The 15,720-nt window shown below is 42.4% G+C and overlaps 1 protein-coding gene and 1 non-coding gene across 3 annotated transcripts in view; both read left to right on the top strand.

Annotated features, from left to right (window-relative positions):
* ST3GAL3 (ST3 beta-galactoside alpha-2,3-sialyltransferase 3) overlaps nt 1–15,720 on the top strand; it is a 152,577-nt gene that overhangs the window by 12,934 nt on the left and 123,923 nt on the right. For both annotated transcript variants that reach the window (XM_012812350.2, XM_023507730.1), the window contains one exon: nt 12,324–12,366. The gene's annotated coding sequence lies outside the window, so the exon portion shown is untranslated. The remainder of the gene's footprint in view (nt 1–12,323; nt 12,367–15,720) is intronic.
* Nucleotides 3,641–3,767, top strand: LOC111721927. Its single transcript, XR_002770910.1, has one exon. It is a non-coding gene; the product is annotated as a small nucleolar RNA SNORA40 (small nucleolar RNA).

Below are 15,720 nucleotides of genomic sequence, written 5' to 3'. Positions count from 1 at the left end.
TCAAAAAAAAAAAAAGAAAAATCTCAGAAAACTTAGAAAGGAACTTCTTCAACCTGATATGGGGCATCTACAAAAGATCTATAGCAAGCTTCATATTTGACAGTAAGAACCTGCTCTACCCACCCTTGGAAGGCCTATGCAGGGTAGTAAAACAAGAAAAAGAAGTGTAACAGAGGATACAGATTGGAAAGGAAGAAATAAAACTAACTTTCTTCATAGATGAAGGATTGACTACATAGAAAATCACAAGGAATCTACAAAAACTCTTAGAACTAGTAACTATGTTTAGCTTCTTGTTTAGTAGGACAGGATAGAAGCTCAAAACACAAAAGTTAATTATATTTTTATATACTAGCAATGAACAACTGAACACCCAAATTTTAAAAAACCCACATTTACATTAGTTCCCTCAAACCAAAATACTTTCGTACAAATCTAACCAAACAATTTTAGGATCTGTATGTTGAAACTAGCTCCTCTCTGCCTTTTTTCTTCCCTGTCTATGCAGCTATTCAAGCTACAAACCTAGAATCACCTTAATTGTTCCACTTCTTTCACCCTCTCCCCCTTTTTCTATCTTCACATTGTGTCCTCATCCAGCCATTTCTTTCAGGATGACACCACTGCCTAAGGTACCATCTTCTGTCTCTTAGACTAGAAAATATCTCCAGACTAGTCTATCTTTGCTCACTTATTGCCCCCAGAGCTCCCTTCTCCACATTGTATTCAGAGTCATATTTTAGGAACATAAATCAAATCCTGTCTTGTTACCACTAAAGTCTGTCCAGTGACCTATGAGGCCTCTATTTACTGGCTCCCACTTACCTCTCCAATTTCATGTTAGTTCCTTTGTGCCTCACTCAGTGCCCTCAAGCCAAATCAGCATTCCTGTGATGCCTAGAAGACACTGTGTTTCCCTGAAAATAAGACCTACCCAAAAATAAGCCCTAGCAGGATTTCTATGCATTTGTTAAATATAAGCCCTACCCCAATAATAAGACCTGGTTATGGGTGTGCCATGCATTTTGGCACAGAGAGACATCCCCTGAAAATAAGCCCTAGTCTTCTTGAGAAAAATAATAATAATAAGCCCTGTGTCTTCTTGAGAAAAAACAAATATAAGACAATGTCTTATTTTGGGGGAAACACAGTACTAGATTGCTTCCGGCCTCAGGGCCTTTGTACTTGCTTAGACAAGTTTCCTCTACTTAGACAACTCTTACCTCCTGCTCATTGCATGACTGTCTTCAGGCCTCTGTTCCAATGTCAAAATGCTTGGTGAGTGTCTCAGTTTATTTGTGCTACTGTAACAAAATCACCTTGGCTGGGTAATTTTTAAGTAACAGAAATTTATTGCTCGCAGTTCTGGAGGCTGGAAAGTCCAAGATCAAGGCATCAGTAGATTCAGTGTCTGGAAAGGGTCCATGCATCATAGATGGCACCTGCCATGTGTGTCCTCACAGGACAAAAGGGGCAAATAGGTTCCCCCAACTCTCTTTTATAGAAGAACTAATCCCATTCATGAAAGTGGAACTGACATGACCTAATCACCTCCCAAAGACCTCACCTCACTGTCATGTTAGTTATTAGGTTCCAACATAGGAACTGGTGGGGAGGACACCAACATTTAGACCACAGTGGCAAATATGTATGCCTTATCTACCCTACTAGGCAGTAAGCTTCATGAAGTTTAAGGTAAAAATTGCAGAGCAAACCACTTTTTTCTATTTCCTGTACCAGCTACTCTTTTGACATGCTGTCCCTAATAATCCTCCTGAAGCAAGATGTCCTGGCATGTTCTGGACACATATCACGAATAGGACTGAATTCACTGCAGTGCTTGGCCCTAGATATCTGCTGTTTTCCCAGGGCAGGGAGTAAATGAACACAGTGACTCTGCAGCTGCATTGGGAAGGGGCTTCTACCTATGGTGAGAGGCTTCCAGGGCTCCTTCCATAGCCTGTGATTCTCTTACTCAGGAGAAAAGACGTTTTGCTCTCCATCCGCCTGACAGTCCCACATTGGAGAAGAGCTGTGCTGGGCTCAGACAGATACTCAGTCACAGGGCTCCACATTACCCAGAGCTTCTTACTGGGCTCTCGCCTCCCCCACCAAATACACCCATTTGGAGTTGGATTTTAGTTTATGAACTTTTAAGTTATTTTACTGGTTCAGTTAATTTAGTCTAGGTCAGTGGGTTTTTCTGTGTTTAGTTTATAAAACTGCTTTTCCTATTTTAGTTTGTCATTGATTAATTGATCCCATGTTGCAGTTTATTTCCCTGACTTGAGATGGTGTGGGAGCTATTTTGGCTTTGCCCAGCCCTTCTCAGGCCTCCGCTGACTCGCATGATTCATGTGTGGTGTGGTGGGGGCCTCTTGGTATTGCCCCTGGGGCAGACGGTGGGAGATACTAATACATAATGCTCTCATGGCAGCTGCTGTCCTAATGCAGGGGTCTGCTTTTCTCATTTCCTCTGAGAATCAGTGTGGAATAATGTAAAGGAAAAAAGCTTTGGAGTCAGACCCAGCTGGCTCAACAGGATCCCAGCCAGTCCCCTTAATAGTTGGGCATCTTGAATGCATTATTTCCCTTCTCTAAGCCTCTGCCTCCTCATCTGTGAAATGGAGATGATACCTGCCTCACAGGGTAGTAAGGAGCAAATTGAGAGTGTGGGTGGCAGTACTGAGAGTGGCACGAATACACAGTAGATGCTCAGTGAACGGTAGGCCCCACAGCCTCTCCCTCACCCTGCATGTCTGGCAGTCCATTTGGAACTAGTGCCAACTTCCTTCTCCACCCAGGCCATGGTATTAATTATTTATGTTTTATCAGAGACTGTAGAGTCTTATTTCTTAAGAAATGAGAGCCCTATTTTGGTTAAGATAGGTCCTCATTCCATTTACTGCTGTGCCCTTTGCACTCAGCAATTCATCATAGCACAGAGAATGGAGCCAGGACCACTTTAAAGAAGGTCTAGGGGCAGAGCTGCTTCTCTTTGTGGGTGGAGTTTTCTTGCTTGATGGAACATCCTGCCTATGTGGCTTTTGTGAATTATAACATGAAACATGGTGATTTTCTGATAGAACCAAGTTCATATTTTTATGGCATAAAATACTAAACTGTGTAATCTTTCTCAAACTGATCTTCTATGAAAAATATTTGTGGTTGTCATCAGTAGCAATTATTTAATAAGCATCTGCTTTGTGCCAAGCACAGTGACAGCTGATGAGAATTTGTGGTGGTTCTTTAAAATGGAAAAAGGAATAGAATCACTCAGGACTGAAAATGCCAGTGCATGTGAGGCTCATAATGTGTGGCTGTATTCCCTGAAATTTCTTTCTGGGGAGTTCAGTGGCCTAAGCCAATAGTAGAATACCTGGCTTAGGGAATTTTCAAGAATGTCTGACCCCTAAAACAGTATGGTGCTTCCAACTGTGTGCACATCATACTATCAGCAGAAAGTGATAACATTTGTGTGCCATCCTGTGATAAACATGAGGGGACTTGGAGTTCTCTAAACAGGGCATTGTGAAAACATTTATAATTTTTTATATTACAGAATTATGATAAGCAAAATATAACACAAAGTATTATGGAATGTATTAAATGTTGACTTGCTATAAAATGTAAGAATAACAGCACTTGTGTTTGTTTTTGTCTAACTTGTGGCCAAAGACTTAGAGACAGGTGCAAAAAAAAATCCTCTTTTGCAACCCAGAACTCATTGCTAAGTATGAGTTTTGATACATATAGGAAGGAATATTATGTTCCCTGAAAAAAAAAATAAAAATAAATCTTTTCAAGTTTTTAATAAAAAACTTGAGCTTGTTTCAGTGGTCATACGTTTTTATATCAGGTTTTATGCCTGGGAAGGCTTCACGTAACTCCTGTCAAGACTTTAATGATGCTCTCTTAAAATACAGTCAATTGTTATCATCAAAAAGATATGTCAGTTATAAATAACTGATAAAAAATGTAAAACTATTTTTGCACTCATTCCAAAGTTTACAATGGTTGAAAGTATAAAGAATCTTTTTTTTTTTTTTTTTTTTTTTTTGAGACAGAGCCTCAAGCTGTCCCCCTGGGCAGAGTGCCGTGGCATTACAGCTCACAGCAACCTCCAACTCCTGGGCTCAAGCGAGTCTCCTGCCTCCGCCTCCCAAGTAGCTGGGACCACAGGCGCCCGCCACAACGCCCGGCTATTTTTTGGTTGCAGCTGCCATTGTTGTTTGGCGGGTCCGGGCTGGGGATTCGAACCGGCCACCTTAGGTGTACGTGGCTGGCGCCTTAGCCGGTTGAGCTATAGGCGCCGAGCCTGTATAAAGAATCTTAACAGCTCTTTTCTTTAACTAAAATTGTAATGTTGAAATTTCTTGCAATAGAACAAGTAGATTTCAAATCCAATCTCACCTTTTTATGTAATTTCAAAATATTATGTGCATGAATTCTTAAAGTAGTCACCCTGCAACTGGCTTAGGGACCATAAAAGGCCAGATTAGCTATATATGTGTAGTGATACTATGTGACAATAGGTGTTTTGGTCTCTACCTGGAGTTATGCTCCACTGGGGTTCTCACCTGGCCTACCTGTCCCTGATTAGCAGCCTCTGGGACAACACTTTGTCCATGGGCACCAGGAACACATGCTCTTCCAACTGCTCCCTGGGCTTCTGTATCCGTGGCAGTGGTGGAGTGTTGAAGTGGGTGTCTTCTGCTCACTGCTTCTGAGGTCTAGAGGGTGTCCCATCAGATCCTGCTTTTCAGGGGTTTCTCTCATTGGCACCCCAGCCGAGCTGGCCCCGGGCTTTGTCCAGCCCCCTCAAGGGCACATAAGATGAGCACTGATTGGAGATCAGGTTTACATGCAAGGTGAGGAGATGCCTTCTTTCCTGACGCTACCGTGGGTTTGCACTCCCACTTGAGGAGTGCTAGACTCCTCATAGTTTCATGCTAGACACATTGCTTTAATGGTAGTGAGAACCAGGCCTCTTTTTGAGATAGAGTGTCAGCTGTTTCCTGAAATAGCAGTAAAAAGAGAAACTTGAGCTTTAGAATCACAGTTTGCAAAGTGTAGTCTGTGATCCCCTGGGGAGCTTCCTCAGGATCATTTAAGGGAGTCTCTGAGTTCACAGCTATTTCAAAACACTATCAAAATTTTCCTTGCCTTTTTTCACAGATGATTAAAAAATAGGAGCGGGTGGAACTTCCATTGCTTTAGCATGAATGAGAGTAGTGTCACTAAATGGTGCTAGTGGTCAGTTGTCGGATTTTTCATGGCCACACACGGGTTTAAAAAAGACAGTTTTACTTAAAATGTCCTTTGTGCAGCAATAACAATTATTAAATTTATGGGATTTCATCCCTCAAGTACACAACTTTTTAATGTTCTGTATGGACGTATACATAAGACACTTTGCTGCATAACAAAGTATAGTGGTTGTCTTTAGGTTGTGTGGTTGTATTGCCAGCTGAACTGGCTGCGTTTTTCACAGAACACCATATTTACTTAAGAACAACTGACGGACTAACAATAGCTCCATACTTTGGAATTTGGCAGGTATTTCCTCAGTAAGGAAAGCGAGCATATCACTTCAAGTGAAGTAACTGACAATATTTTGTTGCCAGTGATGAAATGTGAGCATCCGATGAAAATTAGAATTGTGGTAAACATGTTTCTACTTGATAGTTTCCCAGTACTTAAATTTTTAATTAAACTAGGGTAGAGAGTTGGCCCTACGTTATGGCCTCACTAGTGGTCAATTTTTGTAAAAGTTCCCTCCATGCTTGCAAGGAATGTACATTCTCCATTTGTCAGATATAAAGTTCTCTGTGTGTCATGTCAGTTAGTTCTAATTTAGCAATTGTTAAGTTCAAATCCTCTGAATTCTCACTGATTTTATGAGTTTGATTTTTCAATGTCGGATGTGTTTCCCACTATGATGATAGAACAATTGTGTATTTCTCCTGGCAATTCTGTTCATTTTGCTTTATATAGAGAGAGGTTTTATTATTTCATGCATTTGCACTTTGATACACAGCCTCCTTTTGTTTATGTCCACTTTCTGAACCTTCTAGGAATTCACATGAGAGCTTCATTTTTCTTCCAACCATATATAAGAACACTGACTTATCCCTTTGAAATGTCAATGGAAGCGTTAATGGTTAATCAAAGACATCTGAAAAAGCACTTTATGCATTCACAGCTCTGACTTGGTGCAGGTGCAGAAGGATAAGGGCAGCGATTTGCATCAGCTATGTTGCTCCCACCTGGAGCCGGGCAGAGATTACACAAGTGCTCTTTGGTCACTGCTTTTTGTAATCCTGGGCTTTCCAGCCTGGCTGAGCCAGGAAGCCTAGCCACCAGACTAAACACTTCTCTTTCACTACACAGCTGCTGGTTTGCTGCTTTGATACTTGGGAGGAGAGTGTCTTTGGGTGCTGGAAGAGCTATGTATGAATATCTGTGCCTATTGTGCCTGGCTGACTTGGGATTCTCAGTCTTTTGTTCCTAGTGTAGATCTGGGCCCAGTGAACTGCTAGTGAGACCTGGACTTTCCTGCCAGCCACCCCAGGGGTGAGTTATCCCTGAAGCATTGGTACAGTCAAAATAGCATTTCCTTTATAGGGGCCAGACTCATGTGCAGCAACTCCAAGAATATATTTGTATAAAGTGAGATGCTCCGGGATCTGTGCCCTTGCCCATCCCAGCAGTAAGGAAGCTCTGTTCCTGTATTCCCAGAGTAGTATGCCTCTGCCTTCTTGGTTGCTTTCATTTCTGGCTTACACTTCCTAAAGAGTATGTTTAAGCTTTCCCAGTAGTCCGGGAGCTCTGTCAGGAGCTACACACAGACTAGATCATCAGTATCATGAATATGGGGCTGGGGCTGAGAGCAAAGCACTCGCCAGATCCTTGACTGGGACAGAGATGGAGTAGTCACCAGTGACTCAGGAAGCTCAGGAAATCTTTGTAAAGAAGATTAAATTTCAAGGCAGCACCTGTGGCTCAGTGGGTGGTGGGTTTAAACCCAGCCCCAGCCAAACTTTAACAAAAAATAGCTGGGCATTGTGGCGGTCGCCTGTGGTCTCAGTTACTCTGGAGGCTGAGGCAAGACAATTACCTAAGCCCAGGAGTTGGAGGTTGTTGTGAGCTGTGATGCCACGGCACTCTACCGAGGGTGATAAAGTGAGACTCTATCTCTATAAAGAAGGAAAAAAAAAGAAGATAAAAAAAAAGAAGATAAATTTCAGGCCTTATCAATAATGAGAGGGAATTACTTTGGCAGATTGGGAGTTCTTTAAAGGGAACCTAAAGCAAAAGCCAGAAACTAAAATAGGGGTGTGGGGGCATTAAATAAACAGAGTAGCAGACAGTTGTGGCTAAGTAGAGTCATGGGAGTCTGTCTGTGGGCAGGTGACTATAGTGTCATTGGATGGGCTGGGAGTCAGCCATGGCCAGAGCAAGGGCACCACTGCTGTGAGAAATAGGCCAGTGAGTGGGAGAGGTGAATACTGCTGCCATTGCTACCACCACTGACATTGCCCCTTTGCTGCAAGGGATAGAGGAAGACAAAGGATCCAGATCTCAGGGCTATTCGTTAGGCCCTCTTGGTCATTTGGTCACTCCATTCATTCTTCCATTCATTCATTGCATTTATGAAACACCAACTCTGTGTCAGACCCCATAGTAGGTGCCAGAGATACAAGAATGAACCTGACTCTTAGGAGGACTCAAATGTATGTGTTAGCATTGTTTAATTGTAAGCAACAGAAACTGACTTGAGTTAACTTTATTTTTTTTTAAATAGAAAAAGGAATTTATAGGCTTGGCGCCTGTAGCACAGTGGTTATGGTGCCAGCCATATACACAGAGGGTGGTGGGTTTGAACCCAGCCCGGGCCAGCTAAACAATAATGACAACTGTGACAGAAGATAGCGGGTGTTGTAGGAGGCGCCTGTGGTCTCGCTACTTGGGAGGCTGAGGCAAGAGAATTGCTTAAGCTCAAGAGTTTGAGGTGGCTGTGAGCTGTGATGCCACAGCACTCTACTGAGGGCAACATAGTGAGACTCTGTCTCAACAACAAAAAAAAGAATTTACCAGAAGGACGTAGATACCCACAGAATCAAATTAAAAGCCAAGTATCCAGCCCTCAAAAAGGACATAAAGGGCAGCTCCAAGAGTCTATTAATAGCTTGCAGGAATATGGCTCCGTGCCTGTAGCACAGTGGTTTTGGTGCCAGCCACATGCACCAAGGCTGGTGGGTTCACCGGTCTGGGCCAGCTAAACAACAATGACAACTGCAGCAGGAAAATAGCTGGGCGTTGTGGCGGGCGCCTGTAGTCCCAGCTACTTTGGAAGATGATGCAAGAGAATCGCTTAAGCCCAAGAGTTTGAGGTTGCTGTGACTGAGATGGTACAGCACTCTACTAAGGATGACATAATGAGACTCTGTCTCAAAAAAATAGCGTGCAGAAATAAGTGGCCCCTCTCTTCAGTATACTGTTTTTCTCCCTAATGTTGCTCAGCTTAAGGGAGAGAGAGTTCAGCCAAACTAGCTTGTGTCAAGTGCCTTCCCTTTGGACACAGATCCCAGGGGCAGTGCCACCACTTGCCTACAATGGGAAAAGAGCAGTTACCTGCAGGAAACCCAAGAGGCTTGTTTCTAAAAGGACAATTGACAGATGTTTATTATAGGCTCATAGGTAAGTTCTGTGAGTTTGTTGGAGAACAGATAAAGGAGCACTTAAGCTAGCAGGTTAGATCAGAGTAGGTATTGTTCACTCATCGTTCATTGGAAGACCAGAAAACCCTTGGTGGAACTCTAGGCTAGCAAAGGAGAGGCACCAGTCAAATAGTCCAATAAATGTGTGATTATAAATCTGGAATAAACTCTGTGAGGGGAAAGGACATTGTGTCACAGGAGCAAGTAAGGGGCACAATCTAGACAGGAAAGATAAGGGATGCTCTTATAAAAGAGGGCCTTTGAACTAGGATCTAAAGAATGGGCAGGAATTAACCAAATAAAGAGGTAGCTTATTCAAGAAACTGAAAGAAGGCCAAAATAGCCAGAACACAAGAGAGAAGACAGGGCTAGAAAGGTAGGCAAAGGCCAAATTTTGAACATCCTCATTGACCTACAAAAAGAGCTATTAAATTGAGCTTTGGTGGTGGCTCTGTCTTGAAGAATGAGTGAGAATGTTCACCAGATTAACAAGTTGAGGGCATTATAGAGGAAATATCATCTGCAGTAGCTTCCAGCATAAAGCCTGCCTAGAAAGGAGTGGCTGAAGATGAGGCTGAGCAGACAGATTAAGAGGTTGCTCTGTGGTCTAAGCAACAGTAAAGACTCAAGCAAAAGCTCTAACAGTGGTATAAGGAAGAGGTTCTGTATTTGGAAATGAGAAGCACAGGGTACACCAAAAATTTCTTTCTTGGACAACTGAATGATAATGCCCTTACCAGAAGAAAAAAGAAAGAAAGAAAGAAAGGATGGAGACAGAATGAAGATAAGGTCTGAATTTGTAGCATTTTGAGTTAGAGGTGACTATGTCATTTGGGAGCAAAGTATAGAAAATAACCAATGTGAAAAGGGATTGGGAAAATATTTTAACTGCAAGGAAAACATGTATAAAGAGATGGTAATGATAGTCTAGAGGAAGATAAAATAGTTCAGTCTGGCTGGGGCATAGAGTATGGTAAAGGTGAGGAAGGGCGAAATGGAATTTAGAATGGTTGCTGTAGGCCAGATTATGAATGACATTGTAAACCAAGAGGGTGGAGTTTATTCTGAGAGCAATAGAGTCCATTCAAAGGTTATAGGCAGGGTTGTGATGTGACATTTATCGTACGGAAAGGTAGCTCTGGTTACTCATCATTACAGAGGGATAAGATGGGGACGGGGAGGCCTGGCTGTATCAGGAGGCTGTTGTGGTAATCCAGGGAAGAGGTGAAGGATGGGAGAAATGGAGGAAAGTAAGTGGATCTGAGATCCATTTAGGAGATGGAATTAAAAGACATGGTAATGAATTGAACAAAGTAAGAGAGAAGTGGGAATCTAGGATTCTCTCAAGTTTCAAGCTTAGGCTTTTGGGTAAATAGTGGTCCCACTCATTAACATAGGAAATAAAGGAAGAGAGCCAGATTCTGGGTGTGTGTGTGTGTGTGTGAGGGAGATAAAGATGAACTCTTTGTGGGGCATCTTGAGTTTTAAATGCCTATAGGACACGGAGTGGAAAGTTATGGGCAGAAAAAAAAATAAACAGAACATCAATGAGCTGTGGGACTCCAAATAGCCTAAGTATAATTGGAGGCCCCCAAAGAGAAAGGAGGGCAGAGAAATATTTGAAGAAATAATTGCTAAAACTTTTTCTAATTTGATTAAAATCCAGGAAACTCCATGGACTCTAAACACAGGAAAGATGGTGAAAACCACAACAGTGAACATCATAAGCACTCCATTCTCACCAACTTCACAGGCACTTGGCATGGGGGAGGAAAAGCAACCTCTCCTGAGAGCCTCAGGAAAAGCAAAGTCTCTCAAGGCACAGCCAGGCCTCAGTTCTGGCAGGAGGGAGAGGGAGGTGAGCCAGGTGGTTGGAGAGGGGAGTCCAGAGGGCTTTTTGAGAAGGGTTTGAGTAGGAGGTTGGTCAGGGAAGAGTACCCACAGAGGAATAGGGTAAGAGAAATAAGGTCCGTGGCCTATTTTAACTGTTATACCTATTATACCTGGGAGATTTAGCTAGCTCTAAGTTTTCCAAAGATTATTCCTACTATTCCCAAGGGCCTTTATTTATTCAGGACAGCACATCCCTCCTTCTGATAAATATTTCTTCTAATGATGTGTGTCATGAGAGACTTATTTTCACAAACCGCATTTCCTCAATACCTGTGATTAGATGTGAGCTCTGCCAACCCTAGCCCTTCCCCAAGAGTTGCCATGAGGAGCAGACAGGCAGGTTGTGGTCACTTTTTAGTGGCAAAGTTGAAGACCATGTCACCTCATTAGTGAAGAAAGCTCAGTGGAGAGTCTAGCCACCCAAGGGAGGTCCAGGAGCACATCCCAGAAGCCTTCCACACTCTGGTCCCTCCCATCGTTTTAAATGGTTACATGAACCATTTAATTGCCCTAGTTGCCTAAATTAGTGCAACCAGCATATTGAACATGGAGGAAACATTGAGGGATAATCACAGACACCTTTAGTTTTGTCTCCTGCTATTCTTTTAAAATGTTTTCATGTTTTTAATACTTCTGAGGTAATAAAAATCCCATGGCCACACCCAATAGCCAATTCCAAAATTAGTGTGTCCTATCTTATGTAACTTTCAGTTCACATAAAGCTGCAGTGACTTGGGTGGTGCCTGTGGCTCAAAGGAGTAGGGTGCTGGCCCCATATACCGGAGGTGGAGGGTTCAAACCTGGCCCTGGCCAAAAAAAAAAAGCTACAATGACTTCTTCACATGTCAGGGGTTTGGACCAGTTGTATTTGTTTTATTTTAACTTTCCTATTCTTTATGTAGTCAGTCTGTCTGTTAATTCTTCAGGATCACCATGAAGAGAATTGTTGCTGTGAATTTGAGGACAACTCACTCGTCACATCTTCACACTGTAGTTAACCCGGCTGATTGTGGTTCTCAACCTTCCTAATGCTGCAACCCTTTAATATAGTTCCTGTGGGTTGTGACCCACAGGTTGAGAACCACTGGCTTAGAGGAAGCAGGGATGGCTTCTGACCCTCTTTCTTCTCCACGGTCCAGTTTCATGGTTTACAAATTTCAGTTCTAAGTACCACATTTATACAGGAAAGCTTTTCTTTTTCTTTTTCTTTTTTTTTTTTTTTCTTTTAGAGTCTCACTTGTCGCCCTTGGCAGAGTCCTGTGGCATCACAGCTCACAGCAACCTCCAGCTCTTGAGCTTAGGGGCGATTCTCTTGCCTCAGCCTCCCAAGTAGCTGGGACTACAGGCACCCACCACAGTGCCTGGCTATTTTTCTGTTGTTGCAGTTTGGCCAGGGCCAGGTTTGAACCCACCGCCCTCAGTATATGGGGCTGGTGCCCTACTCACTGAGCCACAGACACTGCCCAGGAAGGCATTTCTGTAACAACATCGGGCTGGTTGGCCTATAAGGCCTGGGAAATACCTGATGTTGAACCTGCTCCTTTACAAAATTAGTGTTTTGTGCTTTGTGTATTTGGTTCTGTTCTGTGAAACAGTTGAATTATTCTTTTGTAAAGGCTTTCTGTCTCCTAGGTCTGGGATGCAATCTGCTGGTGTCAGCAGGGGCTTGACTTCAGTGACATTTTCTGGTTTTCTTTGCTTTTTCAGAGTATGACCGGTTGGGCTTCCTCCTGAATCTGGACTCTAAACTGTAAGTAGTATGAAAAGACCTTAGCTGCCTTAGCTGAATGGCAGGTCTGTGAGAGCTGAGTTCTCATTCTGAAGGGTCAGCTCTCATCAGCCCTCTGGCTATTGGGAGATTCCTGGAGACCTCTGTCCTCACGTTGTCCACAGAGTCTCTGTGCATGTTATAGCCCTTGGGAGCCTGGAGAGGATGGGATAGAGAGTGCAGACACAAGGCCTTAGATTTGTCTGGCAGAGGCAGCTCGTTATAGTCTCCTCTGACTACACTTACTCCTACACAGGTGAGCTCTCCTTTCCCCCCATCCCTTTGCATGTGCCTTTTATCTGTGTCTAAATGCCCTTTCCTTACTAGTCCACTTGGAAATCTCAAATCTCATTTCCTCCCCATACAAAATTGTCTCCTCCTCTGTGCTTCCTTTGAATTTTCTACCTCTTGTTAGCAAGTACTTCATTAGGCTGTAATTATGTAATAATTATTACTTTATTAAGGGCAAGGCAAAGCTTGGCTCAAGTCTCAGATTGCCATTTTTTCTCTTTGTGATTTGGGGCAAGCCACTTAGCCATTCTGGGCCTCCATTTTATCTATAAGATGAAGGTAACAATATATAGACTTTGTAAGGTTGTTGAAAGGATTTAATTGAAATGATTAATGCATAGAGGACTGTCAAATACAGAGTATCTGATCCTTCCAGGAGCCTTCCCTGTTTTGGCCTCCTTGTTCTCTCTAGTGCCTAGATAGGACTGGCATGGGTTTGATAGTTGCTCATGGATGGATAGATGGATGGATAGATGACAGGAAGATGACTCTGCACTTCTCTATATGACCAGCAAACCTTGGGTTGGAGCTGTAGCCATTGTGAGAGTTTGAGCCCTTGCAAGACCACTCACATGGCTGCCACTAGCTAGAGGCTACAGAACCATCTAGCTACCTACTGTGGCTCCTTTCCATTACTCATTTTGTACACCCACATCCCGTGTCCTATCCCAGAGAGACATCATGAAAGATCAAAATTGTGTCTCCTTCCTTTCCTGTCTCGCATCAGGCCTCATCCACAGCCGCTTTCGATGGTGATAGCCACACCTAAATACAAGGCATCAATCCAGGGGCTGTTTGGCTTTCCCACTGAATGGCGTGGCATCTGGCCCTTTTTCTTAAAATCTGGCTTTTTGGCTGTGGTGCATCATACTATGAGTTCAGGCATTGTAACTCTCCCAGCTTTTATATGTCAGGGGGCAGCTACAAGGGAAGGCTAGGAGAGAGATATGTTACATAAGATATGAGAGATATGTTACAGCCACATGTTAACATCTGCAGAATTGGGCTTATTTGTGCTAGGAAGCCATAAGCTTCACGCATAGACAATTCTTAATTTAGTGCTCTGGGCAAAAAAGTATAAACCGTAAGCAAGTGAAATGCCACCAGAACAGAAGAGATATAGTAATTACTAAGTTGAATCACATTGACGAACAAAAGATGTGTTATCTAGGACATGGTAACTATAGTATTTAAACTGTCTTCAACTGTACGAGAAGCATGAGGAGGACATTCTTGCCCTGCTGTCCTGACAGCTGGGTGGTGCAGAGCAGGCTATTGTGCAGCTTTCTGTTTAGCGTCAGGTCACATCCATGAACCCTTTGAGTGAGCTTGGTCTTTAGCACAGTGAATTAGTTTGGCCTCATTTGATTTAACTTACAATCTAAAGTATAAGCTAAAATTTTCCTGCCTTTTGCTACAAAGGCTTATCTAGTTCAATGCCATCTTCAGAAGAAAGCACCAATATGTGAAAAAGTCTTCTACCTGCATCCAGGGAAAGGTTTCCTAATTAAGGATTGTACTTTTGGGGGCAATTTCTCTGAAAAGTTCAGATCTCCCCTTGTGGAGTCTTTCCCTGGTTGTGTTGTATTTTGTTTCTGATGTATAGGAAAGGACCTGAACTTGGATCAGAAAGGACTTTACATTCTTAGATAATCATCTAATAACCTTAAATAATCATTTTAGCTTTCTGAATTCCAATTTTCTTTTATGAAAAATGTAGACAATAATTCTCATTTCCTAGGCTGGGCACAGTGGCTCACACCTGTAATTCCAGCACTTTGGGAGGCTGAGGCAGATGGATTGCTTGAGTTCAGGGGTTTGAGACCAGACTGAGCAAGAATGAGACCTTATCTCTGCTAAAAGATAGAAAACCTAGTTGGGAGCTATGGCAGGCACCTGTAATCCCAGGTGCTTGGGAGGCTGAGGCAAGAGGATCGCTTGAGCCCAAGAATTTGAGGTTGCTGCGAGCTGTGACAGGCAGTCTACCCAGGGCAACTGAAGGAGACTGTTGTAAACAACAACAACCACTCATTTCCTATGGTTTCATGGAGAGTAAAAGAAAGAGTTCTTTAATGTATGAATAAGCATATAAATGTAATGTGTTCTTTTTATTTATCTTGATTGGTGTTTATTTAGCTTCTTACGTATAAGAATTCATATATTCTGCAAAATTTTCAGCCACTTATCACCTTAAGTATTGCCTCTGCCCCACTCTCTCTCTACTTCTCTTCTGAAACTGATTAAATTCTAGACCTTTTCATTCTAACCTTCAAGTCTGTTAACTTCTCTTCCATGTTATCCATCTTTTGATCTTTCCAACATTAAACAAGAACCCCAAAAGAATCAGCATAAGGATAAACTAGAACTAAATCTGTACCCCCAAGCCAGGAAGGGTTATTATCGCTCTAAATAGATCAGGGCAAAGAGTCAATTTTAAAAAATCCTTGATATTTTTTGCCAGAGTTCTTCATCACTCATGTTATCTAAGGAACCTCAAGCCATGAGCTTAGATTAGTCTGGCAGTGCCTCCAAGCACCTGGAAGAAGCAATTGCAAACTCTCTCTGGGGGAAGATATGTAAATTCTTCACAAATAACTTTACAAGGAAATAAGTAACATACAGTAAAAAATAACTAAACACACAGGGAAACAAGCTTCCAGAAGAAAGAACCATGAAAAACAACAGACAACAGAGGAGGACCCAGAAAGATTTCTGAAATTTAACTAACAGACATAGTGTATAGAGCAATTATGTATACTATATTTAAAGAAATAAAAGACAAATCATATCACTGGACTCTAGCCTGGGCAATAGAGTGAGATCCTGTCTTTCAAAAAACAAAGAAACCAGAAGGAAGAAAGAGAGGGAGGGAGGGAAGTAGGAAGGAAGGAAGGAAGGAAGGAAGATTGCACTATAGAGGGCTAAAATCGTAATACTTGATATATATACTGATAACGTTTGTTATCTTGTATATTTTATCTTACATCTCTTGTAAGCAGAAGTCAAACATGACTTGAGTATTACAATTTTAATACAGGGTTTTCC

The sequence above is a fragment of the Otolemur garnettii genome, unplaced genomic scaffold (genome assembly GCF_000181295.1).
Source record: "Otolemur garnettii isolate 467f Iridium unplaced genomic scaffold, OtoGar3 scaffold00202, whole genome shotgun sequence".
Taxonomy (NCBI): Eukaryota; Metazoa; Chordata; class Mammalia; order Primates; family Galagidae; genus Otolemur; species Otolemur garnettii.
The sequence above is the reverse complement of the archived record's forward strand: the minus strand, read 5'-3'. Positions and strand labels throughout refer to the sequence as shown.